Genomic DNA, 7,842 nt, shown 5'->3' with positions numbered 1-7,842 from the left:
TGAAGGATGCCTGAAGATCTGCCTCCTCCAGATCTCTGTGGTGCCCATCTCTTTAAAAAACCTTCTCTCACATTGTCTTTCTTGTCCTGCTAAGCTCCAAAGCAGATGTTAATGCTCTCCAGCTCCTCAAAGGTAAAATTGTGCGTGGAAATCCCCATGTTCTGAGGCAGGTTAGTGCAAAACCATCAGCTCTTCTGCTCATTCCTCCATGGGATTTGGGCTCAGGATCCCTAGCAGAGGGATAGGTCCACAGTTAGAAAACAAAGCATTTGCTTTTAGATAAGTTTTGGCCTGCCCATTTTGCAGCAAACTTTAGCTAAGTCTTCGTTTAGCTGGTTCTCCCACAGTTTCCCCACCCTGGATAGTCCAGCCCCATTATCTACTTAATTCTCATTATTTTTGCTTACTTACTCCTCCTGCGCATTAGAGATGCCTTGCCCACTTTCCCGTTTCCTACACAGTTTACAATGCCCCAGAAAGTGGGACACTAGTGACTGCAGCAAGGACCGTAACAAGGGAGAACTGTACAATGCCCACAGTGGAAAATATTTTGAAGAAGTTAAAGGAGGAAATAATTAAGCAAGGATCTATCCACCGTGGGGGCTTCATTTAAAAAACAGGCATGTCCTTCATAGGTCTAGCAATTTCCTGGCTACCTGCCTCCATTAGTTAATTAAATTGATTAATTATATTTTTAGTCAAAGAAGACTTGCAGCAGTCACAAAGAAAAAGATGAAGAAGCAGGGGGTTGCTAGCCTTTGCATCCCTTGTGCTGTTCTAACAGGTGATGAAGATTTCATTTCAGTGAGTAGCTGGAAATCCACTATTACCGGGAGAAGTTGTTTCTTTTTGCAGTTATTTCATCCAAAGTTTTTCCAGTTTGGTTTTGATACATCCTAGTTGGGTATCAGCCTCCTGGTTTCACTGTTCTCATCTCTTCCCCAGCCAGGGCTCAGGATTTCATGTGTCCACTCTGAGCGGGGTTTGATTGTGACTGTTTCACCACACCAGGCTCTGAGCAAAACCCTCCACTTCTCTGCTTTTGGAGACAGCTGAGATGCAGGCGGGCATGGAAAGCCAGTGACAGCATGTTTATCCCTTGCTCATCTGGGGGTATACATAGCAGATGCTAAACCATCACTTGGTGTTTTACCTGGACACAGCCCAGAAGGGCTGGCAGCAAAGCCTGGGGAGTGCCTGGGTGTGGGGTCCGAGCCCTCCGAGCTTGCCCTCCATGCCAGGTGGTTACTGTGCAGGCTTGCCTGGAGCCAGCGCTGTGCTGCAGCATGCTTGTGCCTTGGATGAAGACTTCGCTGACTCTTTCCCACGGGTGCAATACAGAAATACCTTTCTCAAACTGTAAAGAAAAGAAAGAGGTAGCAGACTGGAAGGCATGGATAGGTGGGGGTTAAGCACAGAGGGAAGGGGGCTGGCTGTCGGGAGGCAGAAGCAGACATAGGTGCTGGGGTGGCTCTCCCTCTGTGCTCCCCTCTCAGAGGTGGGCACCAGGGACCCTCAAAAGAAATATATTTAGTTCTTTGTTCATTTACTTCTGGACTCCTCTGGCCATTTAAAAAGAAATAAAAATCGGGAGCACAAGTAACACCTTCCCACAGGACTGAAACAACTAAATTCAATGGCCACAATCCAAGTCGTCCAAACACTTCCCCTCCCCACAACCCAAACAGGATACCATTTACTCCCAGTCCTACCTACCCAGGCAGCCACTGGAGCAGCTGGACTCACAACATGGCTGGGTTGGTGGATTTGGGAGCTGCCCCAGAGCAGGGGAAGAAGCTGCTAAGTCCCCAGCAGGCTCAGGGCTGCAGGTCTCACTCCCCCTCCCCCTGCTAACGGTGGAGCAGAGGGTGGGGGTCCCTCGGGTGCTCCCAGCTGGCTCGCTCAGTGCTCAGATACATGAACACTTCAAGCTTAGAAATGCTTGAGCCCTGTTTTTGGCTGTGGGAGCAGAGAAATGGGAGAGTGCTCTGTCTTTCCCAGGGATGGGTGCGGGAGAGGATCCCCCAGGCCTTGCCCTCAGCAGCGGCAGCAGCCCCCCAGCTTGGGAGGAGGGGATGGTTGCAGCCCAGGGATCTCTGGTTCGCAGTGGGCAGCTGTGCTGGGGGGTTGGCCAGGAGAGAGCGAGCCTGAGCTTACTTGAGTGCTACTGGTGGGAAGTTTGTGGGTTAGATTGTATGGTCAGCTCTGGACTGGGTTGAACAACTGCTTTTTGATTAACCCAGGGATAACACCGTCCTGAGTGAGCCTGATTTCTGTAGCAAAGACCCCAGGTTTCTCTGGCTTTGGAGAGCTGAACTGTGTGGTATGATCAAAGATGCACTAAAATACAGAAGTAATGTTTTTAAAAAGTGTTGGCATTTGAGCATGCATTTCCAACTGCTCTGCATCGTGTGGCTTGCAGGCACCGCACAGGCGCTCACCACCAGCCACAGGTCCTGCCCACCAGCACTAGGGTGGGGACATCAGATGGGGGGGGATAAGCATGGGCTGAGAAATGGGGCTCAGCCCCTTCCCTAGACTGAAGATGTCTGTTCCTTCATCAACTTTGTCCATGTGAGAAAGAAACCTCTTGGTGTTTTATTTCCAGAAGTGGATTCTCTGAAAACATGTCCTCTGCTCCAATGTCTGCTTGGGACCAGATAGACTAGTCCTTAAGGATATCACTGTGCACATGTGGCCACTCTTAAACGTTCTGCATCTGTCAGTACTGGTATAGACTTTATAAACTTATTTATAGATGTATATAAAGTTGTTTAATCATCTTTCACAGATCCTCTCGCAAATCGCCCACTGTCTTCCAAAGCTGGAACAGACCAAATTAAAAAAATGATGGAAGAAGAGTATTTATTAACCTCATCTTCATACATGGAAAACTGAGATTAAATATTCTGTCCAAGGTTACACACGCAGGCTGAGGAAGGAACAGAATCCAGACCTCCTACATTCCCACCACATCAGGTGACTGTCCCAGCATGAACTTCCTTTTCCGAGGAGCATTCTCAGCTATATCAATATCTAGTCCAGTTGTTAACTTCCATAAGGTTTTGTCTTTTGATATTTTGAAGACGTACTGTTCTTGTGCCCTTTCTATGAAGTCCTCAGATGTGATGCTGCATCGGATCCTTTCTGGCCTCTAATAGATGGAATTTAAACACACTGTCTATAAGACTGTTTGAAACCTAGACTTTGAAAAGATGTTTTATTTTAGAGCAAGAAAAAAAATCCCTACACTTCATGTTCCACTGTGAACATGAACCCAGCACTAGATTTTTGTTTTTTAGTGAAGCTCTTGATACCTTTTCCCTCAAGCATTAGCAGCTAATGTAATGGCATCAAACACTCCTTGGGAGAGCCAGCTGCACCGGAGAGACAGTCGGGGCCACTCAGAGGCAGCCATGGTTACTCATGCTGCCATCGCTCCTCAAGCAGATTTGGCATCAGCCACCTTATTTATATTTGTTGTAAACTTATGAAGGACACCTTGACACAAGCAAGAAGATAGTCTTCAGCTTGGCAAATAACTCTTACCTGCTCTGAAGAGACAGAGCAGGCCTGCTAGATGTTCCTTCGGACATGATCCATCAGGACGAGGCTGGAATCTTCAGTGTTCTAATGCCCACCAATATATTAGGAGGAAACGCTTTGGAACATGAAATGCAGGTTGACTTGTTATCGCTGTTTTTTTCCTCTATTCTGGCCAAGGAGAACAGAGCACTCAGTGCATTATCCTGCATACAACACCATGCAGTGGGGGATAGAGAAAGATGGTAAGAACAACAGGTGCCTAGCAGCAATCCCGTACCTGGCTAAGGGCAGCAGCCAGGAAATTCAGTGTTCCACTACTGGGAAGCTTGACTACCTTTAATTAACCTTCCTTTAAAGTGAATAAATTGCTTTGAAGGAAGAAAAACTGTTAAAGTTGTTCATGTCCTGTGAAATTATACAAATAATTCAATCATACTGGTTGTATTTGATGCACTGTTAAAAACTTCAGGGGCTTGGGGGTTTTGTTGTTGTTCAAGTTTTTGTTTTGTTTTGAAGAAACCAGCTTCTAAGCATTTACTACACAATATTGTTAAAGCCACAACCTAGAAATCCAAATTGGCAGCTCCTTATGGAAGAGAGCATCCTCAGCCAGGAGGAATTCAGCTGTAAAGTAACCATGGGATTTGGCATCTGGGATTTTTTAGTGTGAAACAGATCACCTTTTGTGTGCCCTAGGTGTTGCTCCTCTCTGCTCAATCCTGCACTGAAACCAGTAGCTTGGAGAAAGGGAAAAAACCATCTAGAGCGAGGAGCAGAAGAGAAATAGGAGCATTAGGAAAGCATGTTAAGACTGTGGAAGTTGACAAGCAGGAGACAGCAGCTGCTGCTAAAGCCCTCCATTCTGTTGCCCCCCTGCCACAGTCCAGATCATGCCAAAATATCCCAGCAGTGCATGTGAGAGCCATCAACCAGTTGAATGTTCCCCGATGAAGGCATTTTGTGTGTTTGCTGTGAGACCTAAACACTATTTGTAAAGATCTGTGCTGCCAGGGTAGTGGAATCACATATCATCAAGAGTGATATAGTTATCAACATTCAGTGGTTTTTCTTTCCTGCACTGCTGCAAGAATTGGGTGTCTGCTTCCACAGAAGCTATAAAAGATAACGGAGCCACAGCAAATTACTAAAGCCTCACATCATATAGGGTATAAACACTGGTTACCTTTAGCCATCCTTCAGGTTCTCTTTATCTCTGGGAGTTCACAAGGTTCCTTCCAAGAGTCAGAGGACCAGCTATTGAAGTAGTACTGTAAATAAGCATCTCTCATAACCTTGTAGCCACAAACCAAACCAGTAAAAGACTGGCTAGTTATCAAGCTGACAACAGGAGCAAAAATGGAGCCATGAAAGAGGGGGTCCAAACAGTTCCTCCATCTAGAGATTTGCAAGACCAGTCTCTACACAGTACTGATCCATTTTTTTACATTGAGTTTATATGTGGGGTTTTGCTTCTTTTTTTTTTTTTTTCATTTAAAGCAAATATAAAGACCTTTGCAAGCTCCTGTGATACATCGGAATATAACTTAAGCAGTTCTCCATCAGTACTTTCCTTTGGAGTAAAGCCTGAAAGGCAAAGATACTGAAGCATCTTAGAGAGCTATCTTGTGCCTGGAAGTTTTGGCAGGTCAGAAGTTACTGCACTTGAGATGTTGTGCAGTCTATGCATCCTGGTCCTAATGCAGTGCTGGGAGGAGGATGAGGGTGGAATCACACATCAGGCTGGTGGAAGAGTTATACCAGTATTGGTTCTTGGTGGCCACAGTTCTCCGCTCTTGTTCCCTAATGTATGACATCTTCACAGCTGGAAAGCTCCACCAATTTTTTTTATTTTTTTATTTTTTTTAAAGGGGAAACAACATAGAAATAACTGATTTTTAAACTTAGAAGCATTGCTAGACTTTTTCACAGTGGGAAACTTATTTTCACTATAGCTGCTTGTTCTTCAAGAACTGATTTAAACAAACTTTTGCAGATCTTTGTTAACAAAGATCTTCTCTAGTGTTTTGACAAATACATTTGTGAATTTGCATGTGAGAGGTATCTGCTATTAGGTACCAATGATGTAACCATCAGTTGCGACCACAAAAGTTAAGAAATCATCCTGTGTAAGGTGGTCTCTCACTTCCTCATGGAATTCAACAAGACCCACTGAGTTGGCTCATAGCCTTTTTTAGGCAAGTGTAACTGCCTGGTTTTTAAATTAATGTCTCATCTTGTGTATCTAAAGCAGTAGAAGTATTAAGGCTTATGCATTCCAGTTTACTAACAAGTTCAACCCAAACTGAGGCAGTGTGATAATGGTATTTCTAGCACTGTCTGGACATACTACTGACCTAAGGGAAAATCTGCTTTTTACCTAAACTTTATCAAGTGTTGCATTTACAGCTCTGTAGAAGATACAGGAAAACATCCCTCTGCTGAACCTAACAGTGCTTAGCTCTTTGTAGGCAGGGGCAGTCCTACCTGAAACATTTTATGCAGAATGCAAGAAATAAGGTCTACAGGTACTGCAGATGGTGTGGCTAGAGTCTGCATTTCATGTTCTCCTTTACACTGCTGTTTAAAAGACAAGGGTGCTGACTGCACATGAGAATTTGTTCACACCATTTGCCCAACCAAATAAGTTACTTCTGCAGGAAGCAATAGAAAATGTTTATCACAGATCGTCTTCCTTCTCTGGTCCAGAGAATTCTCATTAGTTCTAGAGGACTGAAGCAGCTAAAGAGAGCCGACTGCTAGTAAGGGGCAGCAGTGGTGTAAGCACACCTGTTCTCCCTCGGTGAAGCCATGCAACAGAAGGTGCTTTTCCAAAAGGCATTTCTCAGCTGGCTGGGTCACACCGCAACACAGTCAAACGCTTTGGTCAGTACCACAAGACTGAAGGCTGAATGTCGCTACAGCTTTGAAGTACAGTTATACAGGACAAATGACAAAATGATAGCCTTAATAAACTTCACCCTATGCACATCATCTTTATACACACACACTCATTCTCAGAAGCTATTTTGACCCAACACATAAATCAGTATGTCTCCAACTGTTGTCATGGGGTGCACATTTTCCATCACACAGCCTGCCGCTAGCCTGTCTGGCAGCTGTTGTGAATTTCTTGCGGCCACTTCTTTGAAGCATTTGGGAACACAGTATGTTTAAGAGCAAGTATTACCTTGCATTCTACATCCTAAGCCTAGAATTCAGGCTATAGAAAAACCTAGATGAATGGTCACGTTTGTCTAAAGTCAGTCTTTAAATATTGCCTGCAATTCAGTTGCAAACTTAACCTCATATACTAGCACAAAGTAACACTAGATTTTGTTACTTAAATTGACTTTTTCACTTTGTTGCAAAACTTTAGTGTATGATCAGAGATGACTATGCTTTCCTTATCTAGAACTAAAGAAAATATAAAAATGATTAGAGAATGTTTGTATCTGTTTAACTAGCTGTGTTCAGACACAGCATATGGGTTACCTGGGCTGTTTTATTTCATAAACAGAATCAGAAGATTATCTAAATGGTGTTCCTAAATCCATTCACAATGAAGCAGAGAGGAGGCTCCCATCCTCGGGAAGATACAAGCCACACAAGTTACAGAAAATGGCTAACACCAAGATCTCTGCCCAACTGATCTCAGTTAAAAAAAACACCCAAACCAAAACAACCCCCCCAAAACCTGCATGAATGAGGAAACAGCTACAAGTTACCTTTCCCATTTCAGGATTGCTTAAGTTTTACAAATGGTCATTTAAGTCTAACAACTATTCGTACATTACATACAAGTATGTCCAATACAGTAAGAATTACCATTTTCAGCTGTTCAAATGGACCGTATCTCGCCAGTCAACATGAAGCACAGAACACACCAGGTAATACAATGCTGTTGCCACTTACAAAGTTATATGGACTTGTGACAAATAAGATTGACATGTTTAGGTGTAGCTGTTGGAAGAAACAATTTTCAAGCTAAGGACTGAGACACTCCTTTCTTGCTTTAGCTTCCAAGCAACTGATCTGTTGATCTGTTCCCTAGCTAATACACCTTTGAACCCTTGATGATTACAGGCCACAAATACCATACCCTGGCAAGAAATAACCACTTCTCTCGCTTCCTGAGCCTAAATGCTCCCCCAACCAGCCCTGCAGCAGCTTCCCCAGCTGCCTATTTCTGCACACTACTCTCCTTAATTTTGAAAAAACAAAACCAAAATTAAAAATGACAACAGTTCTCCATGTTGAGATTCTGGACTTTGGTTTACAGAGGACGTTTGTCTGGAT

This window comes from Athene cunicularia (assembly GCF_003259725.1).
Source record: "Athene cunicularia isolate RWA chromosome 2 unlocalized genomic scaffold, athCun1 chr2_part1, whole genome shotgun sequence".
In the NCBI taxonomy this organism is placed as follows: Eukaryota; Metazoa; Chordata; class Aves; order Strigiformes; family Strigidae; genus Athene; species Athene cunicularia.
The sequence above is the reverse complement of the archived record's forward strand: the minus strand, read 5'-3'. Positions refer to the sequence as shown.